The 16735-nt window shown below is 43.2% G+C and overlaps 1 protein-coding gene across 1 annotated transcript in view; it reads left to right on the top strand.

Moving 5' to 3' along the window:
* Positions 1-1345: 1345 nt before the first annotated feature.
* LOC310861897 (guanine nucleotide-binding protein G(I)/G(S)/G(T) subunit beta-1-like) overlaps positions 1346-16735 on the top strand; it is a 48160-nt gene continuing 32770 nt past the window's right edge. The window contains exon 1 of the mRNA XM_083769615.1: positions 1346-1732. The gene's annotated coding sequence lies outside the window, so the exon portion shown is untranslated. The remainder of the gene's footprint in view (positions 1733-16735) is intronic.

Here is a 16735-nt window from a genome sequence, read left to right on the forward strand (position 1 = left end):
GTCAATGGGAATTAAATGTTTGTGTAAGACGAAAATCTACACTAATAGCCCCTCAAAAGAAAATCAGGTCAGGGTACTAATTTGGGGATACAGGATAAACATGTGAACTTGGAAGTGATCAGACGCGAGAAGACAAAAATAATTGGATGAAAGGGGATGCCAAACCCACTTGAAAATGAAAGATTCTGAGAGACAGCCAGGGTCAGGGAGACCCCTGTTATTGAAAAGTCTATAAAGCAATAGGCTGACTATCAGAAGAGCTTCAACGTTTTAGAAAAATTTAATCTGTTTAAACAAATATCTTACACTAAAGTATTTCATTTTATTTGATACAAGTTTGCAAACCCAGCTGCTCACCTCAGTTTCTGAGGACTACTCCTACTCACCCACCTCCCTCTGCTAAATTTGAAAAGAGTCAAAAGACAAAGGTGGTGGTAGGCTGGGGGGCGTGGGTTCACCAGGGGATGTATAATGAAAAAATACATTTGACATGCAGGGTCTCTCAGCACTGTCTGTTGCATCAGACCGCATACATTACAGTGTCAATGGCTCCTGTAACTGTTGTTTATCCATGCAAAGCTATTATTTGGATACATAGGCTATTTGCATTGCAAATATTTCAAGCTGTGACTGCAGCGTCTTTTAGGCCTAACATTTTCATTATATAGCCTACTGTACGTTTTTTTGTAATCCATGGGATTAAGTTAGGCTACTAATTACAATACATTGCTCGGTAGTCTTGTTATAGGCTATTCATGTGGCCGAGATTTAGGTCTAAACTAGATGACCCATTTCCGACTGCTAAATTATTCCCTTCATGTTCTGTACAGCTAGGGCTACTTACTTCTGTCTGCACTGCAGACCTGCTATATTTATTTATATCCTATTTATGAGTGAGTAATAAAGCCTTCTGAATATTATGAATGAATTATGAAACACCATGTTCGGATTAACCCGCTTTAATGCAGTGATAACATATGAATCCGTTGCAACACCAGTATAAGGTGAAATAAAACATTAATAAACAACAAAATACAATAAAAAAAAATTAATTGTTGTAACTGTGTTTTTTGGAGTGGTCCTCCAGTCCTGACTCCAGCGAGCGACCCCAATTCGCCGTTCATTATGACGCTGTGGCGTAAAACGTGGGGTTTCCCGGAGCTGAGAGCAGGGTTACTATAGTACCGCGCCCATCTGTGCAGTTTGATGGCCGGAGCAAGAGAAGAGTGTCACATAAACTCAACTGTGGAGTCTGTGGTGAAGGAAGAAGAAGAAGAAGAAGAAGAAGAGGGGGGACGACAGACGGGACAGGGACGGCGCCGGGGAAGAAGAAAGAAAGACAAGAAGGATTCGTTTTTTTATTTTATTTTAAAGACTGAAATAAAGAAGAGTGACGTTTTGAACCCGGGGAGGGTGGGGGGACAACAACGCACACACCGGGGTCATTATTTCATAAACTGAGGAACCCGTTTATTTTTGTAGTATTTCTTCTTGGCACCACCACGGTAGCTATAGACTGACTGAGCACCGCGCACCGCTTCGTCTCCACCGGTGTGTGTGAGAGTGACTGCAGTGGGTTCACCTGACACCGGCGGGGCGAAGAGCTGCGGGTTTCGGGGAGTGTTCCGCTGCTCTCCTCGGTCGGTCGGTGGCGTTATACTGGGCTAAAGCAAAGAGAGAGAGACTAATGTGATATCCAAACGACGGACACCCTCGTAGACTGGAAAAGCGGGTAAGACGCTGATAAATTGGGGGGGTTTAATTTAAATGTTTTCATGTAAAAAAGTAATATTCCTGTGAGTGCAAGATGCAAAGCATAGACCAACAGGGGGTTAAACAAGTGGGGTTGTGTGTGTGTGTGTGTGTGTGTGTGTGTGTGTGTGTGTGTGTGTGTGTGTGTGTGTGTGTGTGTGTGTGTGTGTGTGTGTGTGTGTAGCCTACTGTAGACTACTATAGTGGAGTTGCTGTTAGCTTGCTGCTATAGCCTGCTGTCTGTGTGTTGGTACACAGATGGGTGGTGGAGGAGGAGACGCGTTGTTGTTATGTGTTGTAGGAGCTTTGCTAGTTGTTGCAGAGATGCAGATCAACATTCATAACACCCCCCAGGGCCCAAAAGTAACTTAACACTTTCATCTAAACATCACTTTAGTAACGTTCTTCTTATCTGTACCACAAGTAGTTCATATTAGTTACTTGCCAGCGGCCAGCCTCTTTATGCTTTAATGTATAATGCAGACATACAGTACGAAGAAACATGTGCCTGTTTCACCCCTCTCATTCAGTCATCTTCTTCAACCCCGGGGCTTTAGTCACGTCGCACACTTTATATTATTATTTACCAAACAAACCGCACACAACTTTCTTTACCCGTCATTTGAGTCGATCATGTGGGGGCTCCATGCACACACACACACACACACACACACACACACACACACACACACACACTGCTCTTTAAAGGGATGGAGCAGAGAGTGGAATGTGTTGATACCGCGGCGGCTCCTTAATTGTTTGCTGTGGGTTGTTTTAATGGTATATCGGTATAATATAATTGAACATTTTGTCTGTGGGTTTGCTAGTAACTGACGTTAGCTGGCTGGCTAATTGGCCGAAGTTACATTAGCTGTGTGTGCCTTTAGTTTAGCCCCGGTGACTTAAAACCAACGCACGCCGGAATCAACAGATTAATACTAGACTACATAATCCAGTCACGAAGACAGTTTCTGGATTAATTCCACTATATTGCACTTAAATGGGAGAAACAAATACAGCTTTGGGTCCTCATCATGCAGTTGATCATAACGGAGTGTAAAAATGCTGGCTACTTGCAGAAACAAACCACCACCCCCCACTGCCCCATACAGGTTAGGAACCATACGTCTGCTGGAGCTGATTTAACTAGTTTCAGTGATGTAAATAGATTTTCAATGTAATGAGTCCCGGGATGCAGGGGTGGTCTTTTAGATGAGTCCCAGGGACATTTTATGAGTCCCACTTCAACAGGAGTCATATTTTGCCATTTTTACAAATTGCAGCATTTAACTCCCATGCCATTTTATATGGTTATAATGGGGTTATATTCATGTAGAAAACAGAAGAAGAAATTATTATTATAACTAAAGCTAGCAAAATAAATTAGAATAAAAAACATTACAGTAGTGCATCCTGTGGATGCAGAGGTCGTTGTTTTATAGCGTCCGTTAACTATAAACTGCATTTTGGGATGCAAAATGCACCCCATTTTAATCTCTGTAGTTTTTGCAACATTTAAACGCCTTAACCCTGCAAACCCCAGCGTAGCTTCAGGGCTACATTTATATTTTAATTAATTAATATAGGTATAGTTATTATTATATTAAGATAATTTTTCTGTTCTTTTTTCACCTAAACATCATCATTGATGTTCATTGTTTAGTCAAAGGCATTGGTCATGCTATTTGCAAAATACCCCCAAGGAGGCAGAAATTCACACAACTTAAAAACTCTGGACTCCCTGAAAAGAAATGCCTGTAATATATATATTTTTGTGATCATTAGAATGTCTAGTATTGTACATTTATTATTGTGAAAGATATCCCCCAAATGTAAATGATTCATTTAGTAGTATTATTTTAATAATTATTATAAATGTGCATACAATTTGCATAAAACTTTTTTTTTAAACATAATTTCCTCTGCAAAGTCCTAGTATAGTACAAAGTAGTAGTAAGGTTGAAATCTCTTTTTTTGCAAGTAGAAATATATATCCGGGCTTTGCAGGCTTAAAAAAAAAAACAGATCTATAAGATGTGTATCCGTTCTTTTTGGCAAGCGGACAGCCTTGCGCCCATTGAGTTAAGGGTGTGGATTTCGAACATGGCAGCCAAGATAGGTCATGTATACATAGTATGTATTGTTTAGCCAGCTCTGATGGGAGCTTTAATCACATGGCCCAGAATCAGACTGGATTTTGACCGTAGTAGGCGATGATGATGGGCTATAAAGTGTGTATAGGTTTGTCAAGGATACTGGTTTAGCCTGTGTCCACTTATTTTCTCCACTTGATTTGTAAAAACAACAGCAAAAAAAAAAGCTTTATGACAATCCCCAAACCTCTCAAAAAACGGATAACTGAATTTATTCAGCACAGTATTTATTGCTTGCCATAATAACTGCCTGCAAAAGCCTCCTATAGTTGTTATCCACAGGGCTAGTTTTAAGTTAACCAGTGCTCAGACCATTTAGAATTAAGAACAGTGTGCGGATTCGTTTGACGAGCCTTTCATTTTAAACTCTTATTTTAAGCATGTCTTAATTGGATCTCTACGATCTTTTTATCTTGAGAACTGTCTGCCTGCAGAGCAAGGTGTTAACAGCCAGGGCACTGAGGGTAACCCAGCAGCACGTTGAACTCTAACCTGCAAGAGACAAACCTTTTTGATGAGGCAACACATCCAGTTAAATAAAATCTGGTGACGTGAGGTTACCCCAGCAGTGGAAATGTAAAAGCCAAGGACAGGAAGGGGGCAGTCATTTAGAGTTGTTATTTAGTTGCCGGTGGTGGCTTTAGCTGCCACCCGTGTGTCGCAGAAACGGAACACTATCGGTCCCATTCAAGTTAGGAAAAAGGAAACTTTGGGAAAATGGTAGATCTACAAGCTCACAAGCATGTTGCTGAGCATGTGAGCCTGTAGGTCGGCTATTTTCAGACGAGCAACAGTCTACGACGAAGTACACAAACGTTGTTACACATTCCAACACATGTAGTGCGCACTGATATCTTTCCGTCACGTCAGAAGTTTCCCCCGTGTGCCTAACTAAAAGAGTTACTTGTTATGTTGCTGGTCCACAAAGATGAATTTATGTCACCACAGTGTGTCCCCCCCCTCAGTCCTCTGCCTCCTTGAATGAATGGGTTCCAGTATTCAGGGCCCAAGCAGCTGCATCCAACAAGATGGCGTTCAAAGCCTTTTTTCATCACCGCTTACTCCCACACCGAGGAAGACAGCTGCCTGCCCGGCATTGGAGGGATTTGGGCGTTGGCATAGAAATTAGTTGATTTTTTGTGTTTTTTGTAAATAGACCCCTGAGGTGTTTGCCTTCAATAACTTGGTTTTTTTATCGGATGAATATCGCTCTGGTGCACCTCCGACATAGGACTCCATAGTGGGGTTAGGAGTTTGGTTTTGATCTCCACTGATACCGATATGAAAGGGAGTAGGCCTATTACATTTGAAAACGACATTAACAGACTAACAGTACTTTACCTGTAAAGATTAAGATTACAGCCTTTACCTGTAAAGGCCGTTCATAGCTACTGTGGAGTTAGTACTGCTGTATGGGGCTGAGGCATGGACCCTCACAGTACAACAGGAAAAGCCCTGGTTGGAGTCTACACAAGAATGCTACAAATGGCACTAGGTGTCACATGGACGCTGGACGGGCCGCATCAGAAATGTGGATTTCTATGGGGACCTACCACGGGTCACGGACAAAGTCAGAGATAGAAGGATGAGGCTGGCAGGGCACTGCGTCAGGCACCCAGAACTTGAGGCAAGTAAATTTACTCTGTGGGAGCCAACCCAGGGCAAAGCCAGGAGGGGAAAGGACTAAGCGTACCACCTATGTAGACGTGATGCGGCGCGACAGCTTGGCTGACATCACTGCATGAACCTGATGTTGGATAGGAAATTGTGGAGGGCAGCAATCCAGGAATCCAGAGTTGGTGTTGGCTAGACCTCACTCTTGCAGTAACAACCTGTAAAGATTATAATAAATAATACATTAAATACTCTTTAGGTAATAACGTTTGTCACATTTGTAACAACATACTACATCATAATAAATGTGTTTATATGTGCAAGCTTTTTCAAATTTCAGTTTGTAGATTGGCCTCTTAGTCCGTGTGTGTGTGTGTGTGTGTGTGTGTGTGTGTGTGTGTGTGTGTGTGTGTGTGTGTGTGTGTGTGTGTGCGTGCGTGCGTGCGTGCGTGCGTGCATGCGTGCGTGCGTGCGGTTTTCCAACATTTGCATATTGGTTAGTGAGATTCTCAACATTGAATGTTTATAAAGGTAGGCTACATTGTAAAGTTTCACAGGTGGTATCCCATTTCCTTTCATGGAATAGTATCTCCACCAAACTTCCCAGATCTATTTGCATCGGTTTTCAATAATGGTACTGTACAGTTCATTTCAGGTTGATGAGATACTTCCTCTCTTCATACCTACCTGTCCTGAATGTTTGTTTTTTTGGCATAACATTCAGATCTCAGTTCCAAGGCTTGAACAGGTGGCTTCTACAGTGATGTAAATAGGTTTTCAATGTAATGAGTCCTGGGATGCAGGGATGGTCTTTTAGATGAGTCCCAGGGACAGAGTCCCACTTCAACGTTAGGAGTCATATTTATTTTACAAATTGCAGCATTTAACTCCCATTTCATTTTATATGGTTATATTCATGTAGAAAACAGAAGAAGAAATGATTATTATAACTAAAGCTAGCAAAATAAACTAGAATAAAAAACAGTACAGTAGTGCATCCTGTGGATGCAGAGGTCGTTGTTTTATTGCATCCCTTAACTATAAACTGCATTTTGGGATGCAAAATGCACCCTATTCTAATCTCTTGAGTCTATAGACCAGGTCTGAATATAATCCTATGTATGTACTATGAAAAGCCTGGTGATGCGAGTTGAACTTTGAATGTTAAGGATATATCCTGGATCTGGGAACAAAGGGTTTCCACCGCGCCTCAAGCAAACAACTTAACAACATGACATTTCAGTGTCAATACATCTTCATCAGGTCATACCACGAAGAGGCTACAAATTACTTAACGAGATATTTCACTTAAAATAAAAAGCGTATTTTCGTCTACTCTGGCTTTTGGGGGCACCCCGGATAGTGTTTAAGTTTCTTGATTAGTTGATTCAGTATTTAGATTTTTAGATCACATCATTTGGAGCGACACCCACCTGGAAGGGTTGACCCCCACTTTCAGACAAGAGCGGCCAATGCATTCCTCCAGGCTTTCATTTTTTGCGCCAACGAAAATGAAGGCCTGGTACCGAGGCTAGCCCTATGATTTTATACACTTCTCGACTTTTTTTAGAGTCACTCACCCGATGAGATCGCTTGAATTTACAAGTTTGTTTAATGGTCCTGGCTGTGCAACATGTATCGCCTGCTAACGAGTATGGACACACGCATCCAGAATAGATGGTATGCACACGTACGTATGCGTGTACAGTGCAGTGAATGCACACCTACAGTGTACCTAACCAATATAAGCGGCTGCATTGCTTTAAGGCAGAAACGGAAATGATGAGGGGGCACCATGACAATTTTGAGTTTGCATGTTCTCCCCGTGTCCCCTTAGGGTAGGTAGTAGATACCTTCACAAAAAACATCAGCCTGATGTACAGTATAGTAGGGGAAAGGAACTAGTTGGAATAAAGTGTTCCTTCCACGCGCTAGGTCCAACCAGGGAAACTCCCCCGAAGCGGCTTGGACTCCTCATGCATTGCAGGAAGCATGAGGTCAGTGAGTTGCTCTTCCTAGGTTGGCAGAGTGAGTGTAGCCCCCAGGATTACATTAGACAATTGACACTTGACAGTTGGCTCATAATAAATCATTATTTTAAGTCATGCCTTTGTGATCCAGTTGGCTGCGTCACCTCAGTTTCTCTGTCTTGAATCTCTCTCATGCTTATTTATGCCCCGTTGTATGATGTCGCACCCTGAAAATGGCAGATCTACAAGCTCCCAATCGTGACGCACCCTGAGCTTGTAAGCTATTTCTTAAAAAAATGCAGGAAGTTGGCTCGTAATTATTTTACTTGCCAGTTGCCAGAGAGAGTGACCAGCCAAAGAGGGAATATGCTCGCCATTTGCTGGTATAATTTGTAATGTCATGCCTACACAGGATGGTGTTGGCCCTGTCTTGAAGCTCTTAGGCTTCATTTATGCTCTGTATGACCACGTTGCAGTTGTCACACAGTGAAAATACTTAAAAATAGCAGATCTACAAGCTCACAATCATGATGCATTGTCGGCTTGTAGTTGATGACACTGTCATACGGCAGAGTATAAATCAGGATTTAGCTCTCTTTGCAGCACAGATCATAATAGAAACATACAGACGTATTAATCCCAAGGAGATCATTTCATATTCTATACAGCACAATTCACGCCCCCTTCTCAAGACAATTCAACCAAGTGATTTTAATCCCTATGTACTGCTGCCTTTCGAAATGTTGTTCTATACGCTTTTTACCCTTTACCCAGCTTGGCTCCCACTTTTCATTTGTGTTTTACTTTTCACTGTACTGTCCCACCTCTTTAGGACCCCTTTAGTGTCTCACTGTGTCTGTGCTCTCACAGTTTCACTATTGGGGATTCTGTGACGGAGACTGAAAAAAGTCCCCTTCCGGCTAGGGCTGTTGTCCCCGACTGGTCGAATCACAGTCGGGAAGTTTAATGAAACTCGTCGACGATTCATTTTGAATCATTTTGAATCATGAATTAATTTTCGAATTGAATTGAATTGAGATAATTAAGGCTCGATGAATTACACTCTTCCAAACGGTGTACATTGTTTAAGTCACAGGAGCATGGTTTTTATATTATACATTTGACCGTAATTTCCGGACTATAAACCGCGGCTTTTTACCCATGATTTGAACCCTGCGGCTTATACAACAGTGCGGCTAATCTATGGATTTTTACAGCTAACGCAGAGCCATCTCAGGCTCTGAGCTAACGTAGCTGCGGCTTATAGTCCGGTGCGGCTTATAGTCCGGTGCGGCTTGTATATGGGATTTTCCCTAAATTTGGCTGGTGCGGCTTATATTCAGGTGCGGCTTATAGTCCGGAAATTACGGTAGTCAAAATTCAGTGTGTAATGTAATCCATGGGATTTCTTGGTTACATCTGAAAAGCGTCACGGTCATAGTAGTAACGCAACGGAAGTATTTCCTCTCAAAATGGCTAATTTCAAAATAAGAACCTCCGATTAATATGATTAGTCAACAGTTTTTATTTTTAAGTTTACTTGTAACTTATAGGACGCAGATCGACTAAATTAGAAGTACATGACACTGACACACCGGCTCTCAGTACCGTAGTCTACACTAGTAACTGGCGCAAAAAAAAGAAAAAAACCCAGCTCATGTTGTCTCGAGTCTCCCCAGGATGACACGATTGGCATACAAGCCTCTGAAAGCCATAGCTGAAGGACATTGCAGGGCTTAAAATAACGTTTTACTTTATCAGTGGTGCTCTCAATAAAAATAAATAAAAAGGTAGATCCATATGTAATAGATTTTGTATTGATACAAAAATGACACGATAACTGTATGGGCAAATGATGAGAGTAATGCATATTAGGTCACCATAAGGGCTTCATGCAATAACCTAGGGGCAGGATTTAACATAGGATGGATGTCTGTTCCCCTTCCATCCCTCTCTTCACTGAGACATCAAACATCAACTATTGTTTTTATTTGTTCACTGACTTTCATGGCCCATTTGGTTACTATAATTGGAACATCGTCCAGTTTTGGTCACACAACTATAATTTGCACATAACTAACTAACTACCGTAACTATAAATGCTCCCAATTATCATTTGAAGTCGCACAGATTCAATTTCTAATGCACAGAGAAGGGAGACAGGGCTTGAACCAATATGTAATCGATTTTTTACATTCATAAAAACAATATTATAACGTGTGGTTTACAAATAACATAAAATGACTAAAGTATAAAAATGCATGCCAGAATTTAAAATGTAGTGTCCAGACTTTCTGTCCCTCATCCATCCATCTCTTCAAAGAGACTGAGGCATCAAACATCTCCAGATGAGAACCCTCTAGTCTACATTCCGGCCAGTCACATCACCTGTTTTCTTTTTCTTTGTTTTGTGTTTTTCACCTTCATAGCCCATTTAGATCATATAATTAGAATTTATAATATAAAATAATTTCGATGTAAAACATGGTATTTATAGCTATATGCCTAATCAGTGGTGGAAAAATTACTCTAATGTTTTACTTAAGTAAAAGTATCAATACTGCTGCTATGCTATGTAGAAACACTTACAAGTCTGTTATTCTCTCTCCCTCCCTCTCTCTCTCATTACCTCTCTCTCTTGCATGCGCGCACACACGCACGCACACACACACGCACGCACGCACACACACACACACACACCGCCGGTCCGCCTCCTCTTTTACATTCGCTCTGGTCTTTTCTGAATCTGAACGCTTGAAATAATGTATTTTCTGACACATGGTGAAGTTGCGAGCCGAGGCGCTCTGGAATGTGAGCGATGCAGCGCTCAACATTGTCCCGTACCGTTGTGTCAAAGAGTAGAACACTACACACTTCACACGTTGGTTTGTTAGCATGAAGTGCTAGTGCAGCTAGCAGACAGGAGCACTGGCAGTACAGTGGAGTTGGATGTCAGAGAGCGGCTCAGAGCGCCCGTTTTTCTACAATCGATCGTTGTAGCCAGGCGCACCACAGTAATTATTTGTAGTGGCACTGGTGCTCCCAAATATATTTTTAGGTCGCATTTGTGACCAAAATGGTCGCTATTTCGAGCCCTGGGAGACCTTTGTTAAACCTGCTCGGGAAATTGAGCTTCAGCTTCACCCGGCTGATGGCTGCTCAGATGGTTATGATGAGCATTGGTCTTGCTCAGATGCGACATTCTGAATCCTACACAGGTTGTACTTATAACCACACTCCGCTTCTGTGGCCAATGTGGAAGTGCCTCTTGCCGCCAACAACTGTGGATTAGACCTAAATATATGCTGTATGGACTAGGCCGCGACGGAGGCCCGCCGTCTCAAGAGAACTTGAGCCACGCGAGACGCCACCGAGCGAGCGAGTTGCCGCGTCGAACGCTGCAAAGTTCGCTTAGCCGACTTGGGGCCGTTCGAGTTGCGACCCGATAGGCAGAGAATAGTAAATCATGTTCTGGCGAGAGCGTTTGCCCGTTTACCAAATGCCACTCAACGTGGCTACTAGCCAATCACAGCGCGTCCTTGCACAACCCGTGTAGGACACCACTCAGGCGCATAGCTGAGGCCGGCACGCCAACCAGGGACGACCTGTTTCCCAGATGGCCTCTCCCTATTCAGCTCTGGCCGTATATGCACTATGCAGCCACAAACCCTTCATTGTCCCTGGGTTCGCACACACCGGGAACCTTCACTTGGATGAGTGACACCACAAGAAGTTAAAAGACTGAATCATCTGCCTCTAGTGCTCTTTTAGAGGATTTTCGTTTAGTTTCTTTAATGTAGATTTTCATCCTAATGACTTACTGCATTTCCTCTGGCGCACTCTTTCCACAAGCCCTGGATATGAATGGGATTACATTCTTACTGTCTGGATTTGGGCCGGTGGGATTATGGTGGCTTGGTCAGTGATAGGCCTGACGTTCCTGTTGTTCCTGCTACTATATTGAATTATGAATTGAATTCCTATTATTGTAATTACAGGCTGCAAGTGCCATGATGGTAGTGATAGGCCAATATGGCAGTCATGCCTGACCCTGGACCTGAGATCACTGGTTTTCACTTGTGGTCATAAATGGACCACCACCACCACTTTCTGTTGTATTTGTGTGTGAGATTTCCCAATAAATGGCTTACATTGACAACTTTCCTGCCATACAGTATGCCTCTCCTGCTGCGTCTGTCCTTGTTTCTCATTCCATAATCTCCGTACAAGATTCGGAAACAACTCACCCAGGGCACACACTCACTCAGTTGCCAGTACAGCCAGGGCACTTGCTCGCATTGCTAGTTGGAACACGCTCTAAAAGAGATAGCTCACTTCACCCGCAATGGTTGTGTTCATCAGCAGCTAGCCTTATTATTTCTCTTAACCTAAATGGACCATTAGTGGCAGCGGCTCCATTGTGGCTTCCGCTACTTTGGTCTCTTGGGATTGTCAGTGGAGCACTAGTGGACTGTGGTCTAAATCCATTGCCTATTTTATTACCAGGCTTGTTCGTTTGACATCTTTTTCAACCCTCCCAGGTGTGTTGTATGTTGACAATCAACAACGATCGAATGCTATTCTGGCTTCAGTAAAGAGTAGCTTTGATCAGACCTTTCCCTGGCTTTTCCTTGTTAGTACACCCAGTGGAATATGCAATTAGTCGAGGATCAAAACATCAGCTGTTTGGTGATCTCTATGTGCCTGTTCTTCAGTGGGGCTTATGATTGGTCTGGTTGTATTTACAGTATTTGTTTCCTATCTCAAACCCTGCTCACTGTGTCACTGATTGCCATTGGCTTTCACACGCACGCACGCTCACTCCCTCACACGCGCACACACGCACGCACCCACTCTCTCTCACACACTGTCACATGCACACTCTTTCTCTCTCAGACACACACTTGCACTCTTCCAGCACTCCCCATTCCATATGGGACATTGTTATCGCCAGCGCAGGGCAGGCCTACTTTTTATTTTTAAACCCCAAGTGCCAGTTGAAGGCTTACCGTGGATGCTCCTGTGTTATTGAACAACCCGTGTTATTGAACAACCCCTACCCGTTGCACTGCAGGAGAGGGGTGTCGAAGCCTGTGCCTGACACCCCCCCCCCCCCCCCCCCCCCAAGGCCTAAGTATATTTGAACACAAACAAGCACATCTTCACTGCATTAGTTTATTATTAGTGTGTGGGTCCATGTGACCAGATATTATCCCCTGCCACAATCTCCTCTCGTCTTATGTCAGGTTGTCTCCTGCAGATAGGAGGGCTGTGTTGGAGTCATTCTTGGTTTGTGTTTACATTACAGTTGAGTTGACTAGAAGTAAAGTACGGTATGTTACTGTACATCTCATCCGCTACGTTTAACCCGTCCTAACTATTTGGTGTGGTGGGCAAGTATTGAACAGCGCCTTGGGAGCAGTTGGGCTTCAGTGTCTTGTTAAAGGACAGTTTGCGACTAGAACTGCGAATCAGACCTCAAACTACCTCCAGCACAACAGATGTTAATGGGGTTGTATGATGTCTGTTGTTGTCTTCGCCAGGCCAACAGGCTGTGAGGCGAAGACAATGTTATGTTTTTGTCCCATATCTGTGTGTGTTTGTGTGTGTGTGTGTGTGTGTTTGTGTATTCCATCTGTCTGCCACTCTGTGTACAGTTAAACTTGGACACCACGTTGGACCAGTTGGCGGCCTAAAAACCAGGCCGATTTGCATTTTGGCCTATGACTCTCTTGAACCATATGTTGTTGTACAATGATTTCTTGGATCACGACGGAACTATCCATACACGGGCCACGCAAAGGTTTCCCACTGTGTGAAGTGTGTGGTGTTGTCAAGAGCGGTTTTGTTGCTTTAGGTCACGTTCCACCAGCTAGTTTGACTGCAGCTTCTGCTGTGTCAACAGCTTGCCGCCACTGACCGTAAGGTCGAGGGACATTGTTTTGTATAGTCAAAGTGAGTGGCGACGGGGCCACTTAGTGACCCGCACACAACTCTGGTGGTGTCAGTGCCGTACAGGCACGCCACAAGCCCTGAATAATACTCTGCATGAGAGTCTACTCTGCTTTGAATACAAGCTAGCTCACACTCTTTATTTACATTCTGGCCCTTAAATCCGACAGCCACAGGGAAAATGTGACCAAACCTGAATCCCGAGCTGACGGGACAGGCTGCCAGAGTCACTGATTCAGCACCCCCCTCCTTTTCCCCATTTCCTCTTCCTCTGTAAAGCCAGAAGAGCCACAGTCACTTGAGTAAAACAAGCGCACGCTGGCAGGCCGTCATGTGACAATTCACACACACTTGTTCCTCTCTTTGAAAGCTAGGAGAGCTAAAGCAGGGGGAGGGGCAAGTTTAATGTATTATAAGGAGTGTATTTTGTTTTTTTAAATAAAATCATGTGTTTGACTGCAGGCCATTCTGACTTCTGTTGTTGTTGTTTTCCCAATGCATTCATACTCCTGTATGAAAAAGCTGGTTGTGCAGATACCCCAAGCATAGAACAATCCGTTTGACATATGTGACAAAAATACATAAAAACACACATGCGCCCATCTTATTCTACACACTGGGAGTACTTTGGCCAACGAGGTGCTAGCTTGTTGAACCTGTTGGGTTGAAGTCTCCTGCTCATGCAAGAACACTGCTGAGACTGCTGGGGTCTTAACTTGGCATGAACTAGTCCTTCAACCCATTTGACTGTTCTTAACTGACAAAGCTTTTAAGATTTGGCCTAATCTGTCATGGCATGACCCTAACGCTGTGCAGGCAAAGGGGTATATGTAGCCTTGTGATATTTAGACAGCCCAGCTTTTTGTTTAATGTGACATGCTAATTATCTCAGAATAATGGCTATTGTCAGAAAATGTTCTAGGCACCACTGGGTTGGACTGGATTCTCAATATGTTTTTCTTCCACCAGGAACGGTCCATGGCCATCTCATGGTCGATGCCGAGCGCTTTCATGTCAGCCAACACGGTCGTCTGCCAGGTCATTTTATAGGCCGTCCACTGGGTCTTGTCTTGTCCACTAATAATTCTATAATTTTCTAGATCTTTAGAAACAAGAAATGATGCCATAGTCATATTTGGCAGGTGAAACAAGCACTGTCTCCGCCTCTTTGTTCTGTAACGTGTATGTTTCTCTGTCACAACCTCGCGGCCGTTGTTTTCGCTCGTTTGCAATGTTCTTTTCTTGTCACTGTGTTTTCTTATGGCTTTCCTGCTCTACAGTTGGCTCATAACATTAGCCGCTTGTTGTCAGCCGCTCCGCTCCAGCCAATCATGACTAGATTGCTACTACGCGATTGGCTACACGAGTGGTTCAGACTCCCATTGGCTTAGGCAGTATGGGGTCAGACTCCCATTGGCTTAGAGGGCAGTCAATCATGACTAGGTCACTAATAGAAACGAGCCTGTTGTATGTCAGGTTTCACCTGACAAAAACAAAAATGACAGATCCTTTCCCAGATTGAAAGGTATAACAACGTATAGGCTACACAGGCTTTCCAGCCAGGTCTTAAGCCCTAACCACACCAAAGGGTCAAGACGGTTTTAGCGTTGTCCCTGCGGTGTGATGTGTCTTGTTCCACGTTGACCCACATTGACCCACGTTGACCCTAGTGATTCATCGCATGGAATTCAATGGCCCAAACCACACCAAAGGGTGGAGACGGTTTTAGCGTTAACTCCTTGCAACCGTTTGGACCCAAGGAGTTGCATGGTGACCCTTTGGTGTGGTTAGGGCTTTAAGACGAACTTGCTTAGGATGCAGATGGCATGTTAATATTTTACCGTTGACTAAATTATGCAGCACATTTTTGAGTGAAGGGCAAAACAACAAAAAATACAGAAAGTTAATATAGCCCACTATACTGTTTGGAGAGACACAGCCATGGGTTTAACCGATTTAGACCTGAGGATGCATCTGTATCACCTTAGCTTAACCATTATTTTAAACTTTAGCTGTTGAAAAATTGCAGATCACCACGCTACGAGCTTGTAGATCTGCTAAAAATCTTGAAAATGTGTGCAAAATTGCAGTTTTACACATTTTCAATATTTTTAGCAGATCTACAAGCTCGTAGCGTTTGAATATATATTCTTTCACACTCACAGTGAACGTTTTTAACTAAAATCTTTGCTTCTGGGGGGTCCCTGGAACAATTGACATTTGAGAACCATAGGTGTTTCAGAAAACTGTCAGGATTTAGAAGACCTTTGTAGAATCAGGACCGCAGGTCTTAATGGGTTAACACTAGGCTGCTCCATTTAATTAATCCTCTAATTGAATTACAGGAGTGCAGTAACTCCTGCTTTTCTTCCCTGTCGACAGTGCATTACTTTTCCTTTTAGCTTTCAGGTTGTTTGCTCCCATTGTCCAGGAAAATGCAAGGTCTCTTGGCCTGGAACACACAGCCCCTGGACCCAGGTCCACTGGCGTGGAAAGGTTTTTTATGTTGAATGTGCATGGAGCAAGAGGCTGGCCTTTAAATGGCCAGTCCTGGCTCACTCTCCTCGCAGCACAGAGATTCCTTCCTCATCCATTTCAATGGCTGTGCTGTGACGTCGCATGGATTCAAAGTATATGTCTAGTGTAGCATGTTTTATTTGGGGCCTTTTGTTGGCATGCTTGCTCTATCTTTAGTGCCGGTGTTTGTATTGGGATTATGTGGTCAGATGAAAAGAGATCGCCGTGAATGGTTTTATGAATGAATGAATGGCCAAAAGGAACTGGTTGGAATAACGTGTTCCTTCCACGCGCTACGTCCAACCAGGGAAACTCCCCCCTGTCAAGTGTAAAGGAGCAACTTGGACACTCAGGCATGAAGGAAGCATGAGTTCAAGTCCGTTGCTCTCCCCATGTCCCCCATATGGGGACTAGGTTGGTGGAGGGTGTGTAGAGCCCAGGATCACATTAGATGATTGACACAGGGGTGAAAAATGGGTTACAAAATCGTGGGATAAAAAATATATTAAAAAAAAAGAAACCTAATAAATATAAAGGTTATAAAAAAGTGAATCCATTTTTAGTTTTAGATGGAGAGGGTATTGGCTTCAGTGGCCTTTTTCTACTTGGCTTTTGGTGAACTTGATTTGAATATCCATTTCTGATTTTAATATCCATTTCAATGACTAGAGTGAGATAAGTAGAGGTGCAAATCAAGGGATTGGATATGGGGTAATATTACTAGCCCCCAATAGGAGCTTTGTAAATAGTAAATTGTGCATGATATCATTGAGCAAA

This window comes from Protomyctophum parallelum (genome assembly GCF_964188405.1).
Source record: "Protomyctophum parallelum genome assembly, chromosome: 7".
Classification (NCBI taxonomy): domain Eukaryota; kingdom Metazoa; phylum Chordata; class Actinopteri; order Myctophiformes; family Myctophidae; genus Protomyctophum; species Protomyctophum parallelum.